We start from the raw sequence: 16,956 nt of genomic DNA on the forward strand, positions 1-16,956 counted from the left end.
GAGTATTAGAATAGCAGCATATGAATTAGGGCAGAAAGCATAAACCAAATCACTAAAGATAGTAATTCCGCCTAAACAAGAATTTAAGGTAAAATTTGATTTGAAAAGCAACCAAACAATGTATTCGACTCTAATAGATATCCCAAACCAGATTTTCAAAGTGATATATTCAGCCAATAATGGACAAAATTGAATGCAAAGATGCAAAGGATAGTTAAGAAATTATTACTAAGCCTAGCTCTGATACCAATTGGTGCGGAACCCCAGCCTATTAGAGACTGAAACAACACATACCCTAGTAAAAAGAAGTTAATTCAGAAAATAATTTCCCAATCTAAAACACCCTTAATTAACATGCAATTAAGAACACTTATAATGGATTGATTTTAAGAGCAGCAAGAATAAGAAACATACAAGTTAGTATCAAACCTTATTCGTGATGCAATGTCAAGAACCAAGATCTCTCTTAAGCTCTCAAAGAAGAATCGCATAAAGCAATTGTATTGAATAATTGATAATCTGCCTACAATATGGAAAAAGGATGCTTTATATAACATAAATAAAGACCCATGACCTTTGCCACTTCCCACTTATGCATGGACCCATGATCTATGCCACTACCCACTACTCTGCATGGATCCATGATCTATGTCACTATCCACTACTGGATAACTACCAACTACTAAATAACTTCCCACTATAAATACAAAATTTGAATTGTCAATAAGGACATATTTGACCTAATTGACTTGGAATTGCCAGATTGTTCTTCAACTTCAAAATGAACTTGCAAAGCTTCAACATATTCCTTCATGAATCCCTGAAGTGCTTCCTTCAACCTCTTGGATCTCAACCTTGTAATTGGTCCTTGAGGCAATGCTAGCTCATCATTTTTGGTGTTGTTGGTCGTGCTTACATCAGGTCTCCCTAACAATAGATCGGTAGAGCTAGATGAACTGTCATCTTCCATGTCCAAGACGAAAAAGTCTGTTGGAAAAATTAAGTTCCCTACTTAAACCAAGACATCCTCCAACACACCCTCAGAGTAGACTATCGATCTATTGACGAGTTGGAGTGTGGTTCCAGTTTGTTTCAAAGGATTTGTGTTCAAAGAAAAATAAATAGGCAGAGGCATAACATTTATTGATACTCCTAGATCACACATTGTTTTCCTAATTCTAAAATTTTCAATTTTACATGATATTGCAAATATGCATTTATTTTTACATTTGTGTAGAATCTTTCTTTAAAGTACAACTGACACAGTTCCAAATAATTTTCTTTTATTATTGCATAAATCTTTTAGAAATTTTGCATACCTGGTTATTTGCTTTATAGTTTCAAAAAGAAGTGTATGTACCTGGATTTTGCAAAAAATCTCCAAGATATCTTTTTCTTCCCTTTCCCTTTTGGACTGAGGAAGTCTTTCAAGAAAAGGAGGGTGTGTTACCTGAATTAGGGGTTGTTCTAGTTCTGATTTTTGGATCTGTTTCTCTATTTGAATTTTCAGCTCTGTTTGTGGCATCAAACCTGTCACACTGCCTTAAGCAAGCTTCTTCGAGCTGGCAGTTTTCAATTCCTTTATACTTCGTGATGTGATTGCTTTTACATTTTGTTTTAGGTTTGGAACGGTTTGGGAAGGCAGTTTCCCTTGAGATTCCAGCTTGTTCATCGAAATGGCGAGTTGGCTCATTTGGTTCTCCAAATTTTGTATTCTTGACTTTGTTTCCTATTGAAAGGTAAGGGCGTTGTTAGCAAGTGATTGCACAATGTCTTCTAAAGATATACCTGACTTTGTAGCTTGATAATTCACTCTTGGTTGAAAATTTTGATGTTTATTCCCATAGATAAAGTTGAGATGATCTTTCCACCTAGGATTATACGTATTTGAAAATGGATCATACTTCCTTTGCTGTCCATTGAATCCTCCAATTGCATTTACCTGTTGCTCATCTTCTTGAAGGGTGGGACATATATCTATGGGATGGTCAGCTTTTTTGCAAATGCTGCAAGTCCTCGCATTATTTTCTGTAGCGAATTGTTAAATTATAGTGGTAAGTTGTGAAATTTTAAAGTCTAAAGATGTTATACTTATCTCATTAGCACTCCTAGGGATGTTTTCTTCTTGGCCATACTGCCTAGAGTTGCTGGCCATTTTTTAGATTAGATTTTTACCCTCTTCAGGATTCATTTCTGAAATGACTCCTCCACTAGCAGCATCAATTATTCTTCTTTCTAAAGGCAACAACCCTTCATAGAAGTGAAGGTTGAGTTTTTTTAGCGTGATTCCATTTTTCGGACTGCTTGCAATCAATTTCTTGTAATGTTTTCAATATTCATGGAGGGTTTCATTCTTTCTTTGCTTGATTCTACTAATTTCTTTCCTTATAGATGAAGCTTTAGTTGCTAAAAAAAATCTTTCTAACAACAAATCTCTAATTTGCACTCAAGTGGTAATTGATCTTAGGGGCAAATAGTAAAGTCAATCTTTAGCAGATTCAACCAAAGTAAAAGGAAAGGCTACTAATATGATATGTTCATCATTTATCCCCTATGGTCTCATATTTGAAAAAATAACGTAAAATTCTTTCAGATGGCGATGTGGGACTTTATTCTCCAGCCCATAGAATTTCGGTAACATGTGAATCATACATGTTCGCAATTTCAGGGGTGCATTCTGCACTGGGTACGTGATGCAAATGGATTGCTCTTGGGCAGCCATCTTTTTCCTTCTATTGGAACTTTCTAGGGGTTCGGGCAGGTTTGCAGTTGTAGAATCCTCGGTGTTCTCACTTGCAGATGTTCAGGTAGGCAGCTGAGAGGTTCTCGAAATTGCCTGTGTTTGGAACTTAATTGCTTTCCTCAACTGTTTTGTAGTCTTCTCTATTTCTGGATCAAATTAAATTCTACTCTTTTCAGACATATTCATAAAAATAAAAATAAATTATTAGAAGTCCTCGGCAATGGCGCCAAAATTTGACGAGTCTCGAATCTGTCAATTAAAACTGATTCCCCTTTTCTAATTTAATAATTATTGTAGACAGAGCAAATGAGTGTCGATCCCACAGAGACTTTAAATTTATTTAAATTAAATGCCAAGTGAAGAAGAAAAATTGTTTAAAATGTAAGAGAGAAGAAGGAAATTTCTATTTTCAATTTCAAGAAAACTATAAGAAGAAATAAAGTAAGTGTGATTGAATGATGAAATAAATAATTAATTTAAAAGCTCATTTGACGATAATCAAAGTTAAGAGGTTTCCATTTGATTATTGATATTTCAAAACATAATTCATTTAATTTCCCATTGTTTGGTTATAGTGCTCAAACAAGCGAATCCTACCAATTTTTCCTTAAAATTAAATTAATTTGCAAAGTGTTAAATTAATTTCTAATTAATTAACAACCCCAACAAGCGTATAGATTTAATTAATTAATTACTTTAAGAAAAGAAGAACTCAAACTTTATTAATAACTACAAGCGAATTATTTAAATCAAATCAATCAGTTTCTTAACATAAGTAGATATGCTGATTGCTACTTGCATTAACCCAATTAAACAATTATGTATTTGCTTGAGTTTAATTAGCAATATATTTTCTATTTAGGATATTCAATAGCCTTCTTGAATTCTTAAAAAGACAACAATGGAGGTGGTGTTTCTCAAAAATAAAAAAAAAGAATGAAAAAAGAAATTAAGTTTAAGAGAACTTAAGAACAAATATCACAACTTAAATAAAATCTCAATTTGATTAACCTTCAACTGAAAAAGAGTATTTAGCCATTAAGGGTCATAACAAAAATGCAGAAAAATAAAAAGAAGAAAAAGAGCTTCGGCTAGAGAAACCTAGATGAAGAGGAGAGAATTGGGAGATGAGTAGATGTGAGAAGACGATTTCCTACTTCTAAAAGTCTTTATATAGGCTTTTTCCAATAAAGAGATAAAAGAAAATATTTAAAATTTAAAAGAAATAAAATAAATCAACAAACCCTCTATGGTTGTGACTATGCGGTTGTCGAAGCCGGTCAAAAATAATCTTTTTGGTTATCAACAATTTTACAACTGCAGATAATGGCAAAAGGATCGAATCCACGGGGAATTGATACTTACCTATTTTCCTTATCAAGACCAAGTAAACAAACTAAAAGTAAACAAACCGAAAGCAAAGTAAAAGGGGGATTTTGAGATTGATGAACTAAACTAGAATTAAAAGCAATAAAGTAAAGCAACTAATAAAGTAAAGAAATTCAAATATGAGAAAAGCTCTAGTCGAAGAATTGGATCCACTTCAGTTGTTGGGATTGATCATTGACACTTAGGTTCCTTTGTTTGATTCAACAAATTAGTTATGGAGATAGAGACGCTTCTCACCACTATATCCCTCCTTAATCATAAATTAATTAGGGAATGTCCTCTAACTAATCACTAATCAACAAGTTGCCAAGGAACGTCCTTGGGCCTTTGGTATCTAACAACTGTCAATTGCATTAAGAAATAGAGAGACCTAATTCTAGCTACCCAAACGTATGGTGATATCGCTAGATCATGCAATTTCCTTAGTTTTTACACCAAGTGTTTTTGTGTTTGAATAATCCAAGCAATTACGGACTCAAAACTATCAAAACTAACAAATTATTACTTTGAAATCAAGAATCAACGTAGATCTAAACAACAAAGCAATAATGGAATCAAGCATGAAATTGCATAAATACTGAAAAATGAAAGATAAACAGTGTATGTTCAGATCTCCCAATCCATAAAATAACTAAAGTTTCACCTAATCTTCAACTAGAAAAAAGAGTTTCAATCACTCATGGCTGAAACAAAACAAAAAGAAAGAGAAGAGGAAAGGAACCAATAGGCGCTTGGAGAGGAAGGAGAGGTGATGCCACTTGCAATCCCGTATGTGTGTCCAAGGGAGAGAAGAAAAGGCATGGGGCGGCTCCTTATGTGTCTTTTTATACTTGAAAGTGTTGCCCTAGGTCTCCTTGATGAGGTGAAGCCTTCTTTTGAATTTTGAATTTTGAATCTTGATTACTTAGGGGGCAAGTATGTCTTCTTGAGATTTGGCTTCCTAAATAAGCTGAATTTTGAAATTTGAAATTTGAATGTGCATCTTCTTGAGATTTGACTTCTTCAATAAGGGAAAGACTTCTTGAAGATTTGAAATTTGAATTTCAAATTACTCTGCTGAATGTACTTTCCTTACTTGTCACTTTCCTTATTTATCACTTTTCTTATTTATCTTCACTTCAGCTGCAACTTGACTTGGGCAAACAACTTATTCTCCTTTATCCCTTTTTAGGCAGTTTTAAGAGTATTTTCACCAGATTACCTCTTTACATCATTTTCTGTAAAATGAGATCAAAACCACAAAATTAGGCAGAAAAAATATAAATTAACATTAATAAAAACTTGATAAAATGCTCGAAATTTGGTCTGATCAAATACCCCCACACCTAACCTTTTGCTTGTCCTCAAGCAAATAAACTTAGTCAAACAAGCTCTCTTTACTACTTGATCCTTTATTTCCACTTAAACTCTTACTCTAGATCCCTACTTTGAAGTAATGCAGTGAAGAGTGTATGCATCAAGGTTACTCTCCTTCTTTCCTTGTCTTCCTTTATCCACCATGGCTAGTATTTGTTTTCCTCAAGAGAAAAATTATACATGCACATATTCTTGTTCAATTAAGACTCCTTCTAGCTTTCAAAGTGACTTGCCCTTACTTGAAGCACTTTATTCAGCCTTTTGCACATTAATCTTGCTTGAAAAAGTTACCAACCTTTTGACGTGAAGGTACATATTTGTGATACCCACCCTCAGTTACTCAGTTGGTCACCTGTCCAAGTGGCTACTAGCTCTATTCATAGTCTTTTTGACCATTGGAACAGTTTTCAATTTGTGCTTTGGAAGTCTTTGCCTTTGTTGAATTTCTTATCTCATTAAATTGGACAAATCAACACCAATTGCTAAAATAAGTCATGTTTCATTATTCACACATCTTTCAATTTATCATTCTGTCTAATGAGTAATGTTATATATTTTTCACCATGGTAAGCTCAAAGATTCAATTCAAAAGGAAATTCCCAAACATGAATACAACTCACTGCAATTGATTCAACTTAGGTTTAAAGAGTCATCACATCAATGGGGTCATAGAAAGAAAGCTCATCCAACATAGCCTATGTGTTTGAGTAAAGCATACCAAAAAAGGAAAAAGGAAAAAACTGTGGCTACATGTGTGTATATTGAAAGCAAAAATAACAAAAATAAAAAAAAATTCAAACTGTGGCAACTCAAACTAAAAATTAAAGCAAAAATGGATTAAAAATAAAAGTTCAGAGATATGCACCCCCACACCTAATTCATGCATTGTCCTCAATGTATTGGAAAAATTAAAGTTTAAAGAAAACTGAGTACTCCCCTGGTGTGGTTTGTGTGGTGCGATCTATTAAGCAGACTGAGAAGGATGATGTAGTGGAACTTCTTCCACTACTTGCACTGTGAACCCTTCATAGTATGGTTTCAGGCGGTGTCCATTTACCTTGAAGATCTTACCTGTCTCTATGCTGCAAATGTCTACGGCTCCATGGGGATAAGTATGCTCCACAATGAATGGTCTAATCCACCTAGACCGTAGCTTTTCTGGAAACAATTTCAAATGAGAATCAAAGAGTAAGACTTTATCACCAACCTCAAATTATTTTCTTGAAATCCGGTTGTCATGGGAGGCTTTGGTCTTGGCTTTGTAGTCCCAAGAAGTCTCATATGCATCTCGTTTTATCTCTTCCAGTTCTTGCAGTTGCAATTTGCAATGGTGGCCCGCTTCCTTGAGATCCATGTTGCAATTCTTGACAGCCCAGTAGGCCTTGTGTTCAAGCTGAACTGGAAGATGACAGGTGATAGAGCATAATTTAGTCCATATTTTCATGATCTCATTGATGTTTATTTGCACCTATTCTACCTAATTTTGTGGTTTTAATCATGTTTTGCAAGTATTAGGTGTGAACAAACAATTTGGAGAAAATGCTCTTAAAAGTTCCAAAAGAAGCCAAAATTAGAGAAGCAACCTTCGGAGGAAACTTTCGGAAGCCAAAAATCAGTCACCTTCGGCGGCAACCTTCGGCGGCCGAAAGAGGACTCCAGAAACGAAAGTGGACCACCTTCGGCAGCACCTTCGGCCGCCGAACCATGCAGACAGAGACGAAAGTCCACTACCTTCGACCGCCGAATCCCAAACTCCGGCCGCCGAACCTCCAAAATTCCAGCCTCCGAAACTCAACTTAGGCAGCCGAAAATGCGCTCTATTGCACTCTTTCCTTGTTCAAGAAGCCATATCCCAAGTTGCCATATTTGAGGAGCCAAATAAGGGAAATATCTTGAGATCCAAATCTTCAATATTCACATTCAATTATTGGATTTCAAGATCCCCCTTATTAAGGAAAGAAAATCCAAAGATCACATGCTTCCTACTTAGTGCCATGCACATTCAAAATTCAAAAGGAGTCTCCCCCTTCCTTATTAGTGCATGGGCAGCCTCTTCACTCTTTAGGCAACATCTTAAAGACCTTGGGCAGCAAGTAAAAAGACCAAAGTACCCCCACTTGCCTTCCATCACATGCAACTCGTTTTTGCCTTCATACATGCACAAACAAGGCACATACAACACCAAGGACACTTTGGACAGCCTCTAAAAGTCTCCTGGACTTCCATGAAACCCTAGGCAGCCTCTCAAGATCTATTTAAAGGCTTCAAGAAGACAAGAAGACAGCTATCATCTCCCAAAAATCGGCAAGGCCTCCCAAGGCTCTCTCTCACTTTAGTTCTTCATCTTTTGCTTTCTTTTCTTTTATTTTCTGTTTGGTTCAGCCATGAGTGGCTGAAACCCTCATTCTAGTTGAAGTTTGGTTGAAACTAAGGTTGTTTAAAAGGTTGTGAGATCTGAACAGAAACTTTTGTCTTTGATTTTATTCAATATTCATGCAATTGTGCTTTGATTCTAAGATTGCTTTGTTGTTTTGATCAAATTGGCCACTTGACTCTTAATTGCAAAGTTAATTGATTGTTGGATTAGGATATTTGTTAGTCCGTAATTGCTGGAAATATTCTGTCCATAGAACACTTGGTGTAAAAATCCAAGGAATTGCATGATCTAACATCATCTCATGCGTTTGAGTAGTTAGGGTTTGGATCTTTCTTGTTCTTCATGCAATTGGCAATTGTTTTGATGCCTTTGGCCCAAGGATGTTCCTTGGCAATTTGTTGATTAGTAATTGGTTAGAGGACATTCCCTAATCAGTTTGTTCATAAGGAAAGACATGGTGGTGAGAAGCGTCTTCCACCCCCATAACCAACCTATTGAATCAATCAAGATAACCATGTTTCAATGATCAACCCAAACAACCAAAGTGGATCCATATCTTCAACTAGACTTTTCCCATATTGATTTCTCTCTTATTTTAGATTACTTGCTGTTTTAATTGCTTTCAATAGTTGTTAATCAAATCATCTCAAAACCCCCCTTTTTACTTTCCTTGCACTTGTTTCTATTTCTTTTGACTACTTGCCTTCACTTGTGTTTTCAATTTGTTCTATTGGTCTTGATTGTGATAAATAAATAAGTAATCAATTCTCTGTGGATACGATCCTTCACCACTGTCTACAGTTGTAAATTGTAGGTAACCAGGAAGGTTATTTTTGACCGGCTTCGACAACCGCTCCTGTCAAAAATTTGGCGCCGTTGCCGTGGAATTGATTTCACTTGTTTGTTTATTTTTCTTTCATGACCAGATCTGAAAGTAGGGACACTCTGCCCTTTGATCCAAAAATTGAACGCACTCTCAGAAGGCTTGGAAAGCAAGCCTCAAACGCAGAACCTTTTGCCCAACATTCGGCCGCCGAACCCAACCCACATTCGGCCGCCGAAAGTCCTACACTCCAGCAACCCAATCTTGCGCCAATGGCAGAACCTCAAGCACCAGCTGCTGCCCATGATGGACATGCTGTCCAAGGCCAGATAATTCAAGAAAATCCAGCATATAGGCCACAAGCACAAAGGGAAAGAACCATGAGGGAGTTAGCAACTCGTATAGGTGATTATGCTCCACTTTGCATCACCTATCCACCTCTAACAGTTCCCTTTGAACTGAAATCAGGTTTGATTCATCAACTCCCTAAATTTAGAGGTTTACCAAATGAAAATCCACATAAGCACTTAAAAGAATTCAAAATTATTTGCTCATCCATGAGACCTCAAGGGATCTCTGAAGATCATGTTAAATTAAGAGCCTTCCCTTTTTCATTAGATGACCATGAAGGATTGGTTATTTTATTTGCCATCTGGATCTATAACTTCTTGGGATGATATGGTCCAAGCCTTTTTGGACAAATACTTCCCACCATCTAAATCAATTGGCATAATAAGAGAAATCACTAGCATAAGACAAAAACAAACTGAAGACTTATATGATTATTGGGAAAGGTTTGAAAGACTATGTACAGGTTGTCCACAACATGATATGTCAGACAAAGCCCTCATTCAGTTCTTCTATGGAGGATTGATCCCATCAGAAAGGAAACTCATAACTGTAGCCTGTGGAGGATCTATCTTAGACAAGACACCTAGGGAGATGAAGGAACTCATATCCAGTCTTGCAGCCTCATCCAAGCAATATGAAGAAGAGGGGCAAACGCAAAGAGGAATCCATGAGGTAAGTACATCCTCTGTTGAATCTCAAATTGCAAAACTAACCTCTCTTGTGGAAAAGATTGCCCTTGGCCAGATCCAACAAATTCAAACACCCCAGCCTCCTAGGCCATGTGGGATTTGTTTAGGCGTGGGACACCCAACTGATCAATGTCCCACACTCCAAGAAGACCATCAGCAAGCCAATGCAATTGGGAGGTGCAACAACCAACCTAGATATGATCCCTATTCCAATACGTACAATCCAGGTTGGAGGGACCACCCCAACTTCAGCTATGGAAAGACCAACAATGATCAGAATTACCAAAGTTACCAAAGAAATCAAGCTCAACCAGCACCCTCAAATCCAAATCAGAACCTTGAGAAGATCATGCAAACAATGATGGAAACCATGGTGAACACCATGCAAAGCGTGCGACAAGACATAAGCCAAATGGCCACCTCTATAGGCCAACTGCAAACCCAAGGTAAGCTCCCTTCTCAAACTGAAACTAACCCTAGACAAAATGTCAGTGCTATTACTTTGAGAAGTGGCAAAGAACTTCAAGATGCTGATCATGAGCAAGAAAAAGGAAGTTGAACCAAGGCCACCTGAAGCCTCTCCATCTCAATTTGAACCACCTCATGTGCACAAGACTGATCCAAAGGGAAGCTTCCACATCCCACCACCTTTCCCGAAAAGGTTTGAAAGAACGCAAAAAGAAAAAGAGGAAAAGGAGATTCTTGAGACCTTCAGAAAAGTGGAGATCAACATACCACTGCTAGATGCTGTCAAACAAATTCCAAGGTATGCCAAATTTCTGAAAGAGTTGTGCACCAACAGAAGAAAGTTAGCTGAAAGAGAGAAAGTAAGTGTAGGTGAGGTAGTTACTGCTGTTATTAAAAGAGAACTCCCCACCAAATGCAAGGACAAAGGTATGTTTGCTATCTCTTGCAAAATTGGGAATGTTGGTATCAAGAAAGCCATGTGTGATCTTGGTGCATCCATTAATGTCATGCCTCTCTCCATCTATAAATCTCTCAATGCATGTGCACTGAAAGAAACAAGGGTTGTGATACAACTGGCTGATAGATCTGTGGTATATCCCATAGGTGTTCTAGAAGATGTCTTAGTCCAAGTAGATGAACTTGTCTTTCCGGCTGATTTTTATGTGATTGATACTAAGGAAGACAGTTGCAATACTAGTTCTGACATTCTTCTTGGACGTCCTTTCTTGAGTACTGCTAGGACTAAAATTGATGTGCATGATGGTAATACCCGGCTAGAGTCCGGCACCGGAATTCCTGTTGTTTGGTGGAATCCGGGGTGTCGAAATTCTAGAAAAAGGTAGAAGTTATGTTTTACTATGTGGTATGATTTGTAGTGATGTTTTACGGTTAATGGAAGTGAGTTTTGAGTTGAAATAACCTAAGGCAGTTGAGCCAAGTTCGGCCGCCGAAGGTAAGTTCGGCCGCCGAAGGTGTTCGGCTTCCGAAGGTGAGTTCGGCCCCCGAATGTTGCATGGTTTTGCATGCGTTTGGGCAGCCGAAACTGAGTTGGCCAGCTAGCTTTTGGGCATCCTTAGTCAGCATTTTGGACAGGTGTTATGTTCCCTTTGTTGCCAGAAGTTTGGCCACGTCTCCCCTGGTTTATTTGCTGAGTTTGAGCAGCTCATGCAGGAGTTTGCTCATTTACCAAGTGTTGAAGATTGTGAAGCAAAAAGTGAGTTTGAGAGAGTTTGAGAGTGTGAGAGGAGGTGATCCGTTTTCCCTTGTTCAGAGTGTGTAGCTTCTTACTACAGGAGGTAAGTGATGTTCTTGAATATGTTTTCTGAAGGTTTTAGGGGGATTTGTGGAAGGAGATGCATGTTTAGGTTCTTAATGATAGTTTTGGTGAGTTATGCATGTATACATGTTTATGTGTTATGTTTGTTTTGTTGCTTGGGGTTATTAGATAGTTTTGGACCCCTGTGATCATATACTTATGTATATGTGTGTTGAGGAATTGGTATATGCATGTTTGGAGTGATTGAAGGGAAGAAGGAGATGGTTTGCCGTTGAAGCTGAGTTCTGGATGAACTCAGGTTCGGCAGCCGAAGGTTCATTCGGCCGCCGAACCTCTTGCGTGGTGGCTTAGGCTGCCATAGCTTGCCCCCGCGAGTTGTGCATGTTCGGCTCTGTTTGGGGGATTCGGCCGCCGAAGGTGCCGCCGAAGGTTAGAGACTTTCGTCTCTAGAGTGCCTTGTGGCCTCCGAAACTTGCCCCCGAAAGGGTTCGGCCGCCGAACATAGAGATTCGGCCGCCGAAGGTGCTTGAGTTTCGTCTCTGGAGAGGACATTCGGCCGCCGAACCTGCCGCCGAAAGTGTTCTGTCCAGCTTTCTTTTACATGTGTTACATGGATAGTAGAGTGAGTTTAAGGGGATTCTTAGGGAGGTTAAGAGAGTTATTCATAAGCTTTTTTGGTCCCTCATTTGAGTCCATCTGTATAGGTACAGACCAGAGGAACCAGAGAGAGCAGCAGTGAGTACTGCTCCAGAGGTTCAGAACCTGCAGAATCAGTCAGTCCAGTTAGCCAGAGGTGAGTGGAACTAAACTTATGACTTTTAATTGAACTACAAACTGCTTTTAGCATATCTCATGCATCATGATTATGCCATAGGTTGATTGCATTAGTATACACGAATATGTAGCATTGCATTGTTATTTGGTGATGTGAGTGAATGCTGAATGATCCAATAGTCTCAGACAGGAAGTCCAGGAGCCTTTGACTACGCCCTGGCAATGGTAAGTACAATGGTGTTATATACACATATACATATACGACAGGAAGTTCAGGAGCCTTTGACTACGCCCTGGCACAGAGTTACTGGGACTATGTGGTGACAGGTTTACTCTTGATGTGGCTTGTCTGTGATATGGTGCATTCCATGAGATCATATTTTACTAAGATGTTTTACTGTTCTACTCACTGGGCTATAGAGCTCATCCCACTCCCTTAACCCCAGTTTTGCAGGTTCAGTGTACAGTGTACAGGGACAGTCCAGCAGAGTACAGGAAGAGTAAAGAGATCTGTAATAGCTTAGAGTGGACATGTAATATTAAAGAGATGTAATAGTTGTTGCTTGACCTAGTGATGTATGTTTTGTACATGATCTGTATATGTATATATGTTTTCCTGTATGTGAAAACCAGGCTTAACAGGTATGAGTTAACCCATCTAGAGCAAGCTCTAGTCAGGGATACAGAGTACACAGTACATGAGTACAGAGTACAGAGATAGTGCATGCACAGGTTAAGCCTTGGTTCAGAAAAGAGTTTTATTTTCACATAAAATGTATGATCATGTATGAGGTTTACAGGTACACAGAGAGTATAGCAGGCTTGCTACGGGTTCTGGCGGCCTTAAGCCGACCTGAATCCTAGCGCCGGTGATGGTCCATTTTGGGGTCGTTACAGATTGGTATCAGAGCCCTAGGTTCACATGATCGGACCTATAGAGACAGTGTTGGGCTCAGACAGGTTAGAAGTGGTCAAGCACAATAGGAAAAATCATGTCCACTAGGATAGGGTCTTGAGTCCTATCTGCTATGATATGCCATGAGTGTTGCATGTGTATGAGTGATATGTGATGTTTATGTGCTAAGTGGTATGTTATATGTTGTGTTTCCAGAGTAAAGATGCGAGGAACTCGTCGATCAGCTCGATTGACTGGAGTCCCACCAGAGAGTGAGAGACCAGCTGCTCGTCCTCCTGCATTGCCAAGGGCAAGGTCTCAGAGATCTAGCAGGGAAGGTATGTCAATAGACCCTCGAAGGTCTGTCGACGAGAGCAGAAGAGGTACAGCTAGGGGAGAAAGATCAGAGGAAAGAAGGGAAGCTATGGGAATTGATCAGTCTAGAGATGATAGCATGGGTATAGGCAGTTTTGAGGAAGGTATGGGAGAGTCGCAAGGAGGTGCTCAGACCTCAGGTTTTGGCTATCCAGAGTATCCGATGGGAGGTATGTCGGAGTACTCGAGTTTTGTGCCATATCCTCCTTATATGCCTTATCCTTACTATCCACCATATCCGATGTATCCATCTTCCCCTACCCATCCAAGTGCAGCACACCTAGAGCCAAATGAACCAGTACTACCACCAGAACCAGTAGCCCCTGTTGTTGACAGACATGAACCTAGCTCATCTGGAGGTAAAGTCCAAATGACGGAGTACTTGAAATTGGATGCTCCTAAATATAATACGGGAGATGATCCATTTGATTACCTCAGAGCAGTTAGGATGATCACCAGTGAATTGGGAGCAGATGATAGGAGAGCCATTGAGATGGCAGGTTTCACAATAAAGTGCAGGAAAGCCAGAGAATGGTTTAAGAATTATGTGGAGCCTAGAATGGACAGCATGTCATGGGGAGAGTTCGCCAATGAGTTTGCCGGGTGGGCTTTTCCTGACAGTTCGAGGGAGATGAAAGTAATTGAATTTGAACAGTTGCGACAGACAGATGAGATGAGTGTTGATGAATTCACAGATAAGTTCCTGGATCTGCTTCAGTACGTGGGTCAAGCCTATGATACTGATCAGAAGAAAGCAAGGAGATATACTATGAGACTGCATCCCAGGTATGCTTCCTTGATTCTTCCAGCCGAAAAGGAGAGTTTCCATACGATAGTAGACGCAGCCAGGAAAATGGAAGCTAGTGCCAATATTCAGAAACAGTCACAGGCACAGGCTTCGGGTGCTAAGGCCCCCAGTTCAGGTTCAACAGGCGGTAAGAGATGGGATAGAGCAAGAGGAACAAAGAGTAAGTTCTGGAATAAAGTCAAGTCAGGTCTGGGAATAGGTAGTGGCTCAAGCTCTGGCACAGCTCCAGTCTGCAGACGATGCGGAAAACCACATGGAGGAGTTTGTCGGTTGGGATCTACAGCTTGTTTTCGATGTGGACAGGAAGGGCATATTGCTCGGGATTGTCCGCAGATGACTTTTGCACCATCCCAGCAGATGAGTTCAGGCAGTGTGGTACAGCCAGTTATACGGCCAGTAGCTCCAGTCATGCCTCAGACTAGTGGCAGAGGTAGAGGGAGAGGGGTAGCCTCTACTTCAGCAGCAGGTTCCCGAGGTGGAAATCCGGTAGCCCCAGCACGGATTTTCACAGTGACACAGGAGGAGGCTAACACGTCGAACACAGTGGTGTCAGGTAATCTCATCATTGGGTGTTCAGATGTGTATGCTTTGATGGACCCCGGTGCTTCTCATTCCTTTATTGCTTCGAGAGCCATAGAGAGGTTGGGTTTGATCAGTTCTGAGTTAGAGTATCCTCTCTGGGTCAGTGGACCTAGATGTGACCCATCAGTGGCAGTGTCAGTCTGTCGTTTCAGTCCAGTGTTTATAGAGGGTAGATGCCTTCCAGCTGACCTTGTGGTTCTAGACTTGACCGATTTTGATGTCATTCTAGGGATGGATTGGCTATCTGCATATAGTGCTACGTTGGACTGTCGAGAGAAGCTAGTGAGTCTCAGAGACCAGGATGGATCAGAGTGTGTCTTCAGAGGAGACAGGAGAGGTACACCCAGAGGTATGATTTCAGCCCTTCAGGCTCGTCGTTTGCTTAGGAAGGGTTGTCAGGGGTTTCTAGCTCATGTGAGAGAGCTAGATAGTCAGGTGAGGGAACCAGCCACAGTACCAGTAGTCCGAGAGTTTCTCGATGTGTTCCCAGACGATTTGCCAGGACTACCACCTGATAGGGAGATAGGGTTTGAAATTGAATTATTGCCAGGTACCAGACCTATCTCTATTCCTCCCTACAGGATGGCGCCAGCTGAGTTAACAGAGTTGAAAGAACAGTTGCAGGACTTGGAAGATAAGGGTTTCATCCGCCCTAGTACCTCACCTTGGGGTGCTCCAGTGCTCTTTGTCAGAAAGAAGGATGGATCCCTCAGACTTTGTATCGACTACAGACAGTTGAACAAGGTCACTATCAAGAATAGGTATCCCTTACCTCGGATTGATGATCTATTTGACCAGCTAGCTGGAGCAGGTTGTTTCTCGAAAATAGATCTGAGATCCGGGTATCATCAGTTGAGAGTCAGAGAGGCAGATGTGCCTAAGACAGCTTTCCGGACCAGATATGGGCATTATGAGTTCTTAGTGATGCCGTTCGGGTTGACTAACGCCCCTGCAGCATTTATGGATCTCATGAACAGGGTATTCAGTGAGTTTCTGGATCACTTTGTCATTGTGTTTATCGATGATATCTTAGTGTATTCCAGAGATGCAGAGGAGCATGCCCAGCATCTGAGGATTGTTTTGTAGACACTGAGAGAGCATGGTTTATATGCCAAGTTCTCGAAGTGTGAGTTTTGGTTACGGAGCATTGCCTTCTTGGGACATGTAGTATCAGCAGAGGGTATTGAGGTAGACCCCAAGAAGATAGAGGCTGTAGCTAACTGGCCCAGACCCACGACAGTGACTGAGATTAAAAGCTTTCTGGGACTGGCAGGTTACTATAGGAGGTTCGTTCAGAACTTCTCAAAGATAGCAGCTCCTATGACCAAATTGACTCAGAAGAACTAGAAGTTTATCTGGTCAGACCAGTGTGAAGAGAGCTTTGAAGAGCTCAAGAGGAGATTGACAACAGCACCAGTGTTAGCTCTACCTGTTAGTGACAAGGATTTCACAGTGTTCTGTGATGCATCTCGAGTGGGATTGGGTTGTGTATTGATGCAGAGTGATAGAGTAATAGCTTATGCTTCTAGACAGTTGAAGAAGCACGAGTTGAATTACCCTACCCATGACCTAGAGATGGCAGCAGTTATCTTTGCACTTAAGATGTGGCGGCATTACCTCTACGGGGTTAAATGCGAGATCTTCACCAATCACAAGAGTTTACAGTACATCTTAAGTCAAAGAGAGCTGAATTTGCGGCAGAGAAGATGGGTCGAATTGCTCAGTGATTATGATTGTAAGATCCAGTATCATCCGGGTAAGGCGAATGTTGTCACAGACGCCCTAAGCCGGAAGTCACTAGGCAGTTTATCCCATATAGCAGTAGAGCGGAGACCGGTTGTGACGGAGCTTTATAAGCTCTTTGACGAGGGATTACAGTTAGAATTGTCTGGTACAGGTGCGTTGATAGCACAGATGAGAGTGACACCTGTGTTTCTGGAGCAGATAGCTCAGAGACAGCATGAGGACCCTGAATTGATGAAAATTGCCAGAACTGTTCAGTCAGGCAACAATGCAGAGTTCAGATTTGACAGCAAAGGGATCCTTCGCT

The sequence above is a fragment of the Manihot esculenta genome, chromosome 9 (assembly GCF_001659605.2).
Source record: "Manihot esculenta cultivar AM560-2 chromosome 9, M.esculenta_v8, whole genome shotgun sequence".
Classification (NCBI taxonomy): domain Eukaryota; kingdom Viridiplantae; phylum Streptophyta; class Magnoliopsida; order Malpighiales; family Euphorbiaceae; genus Manihot; species Manihot esculenta.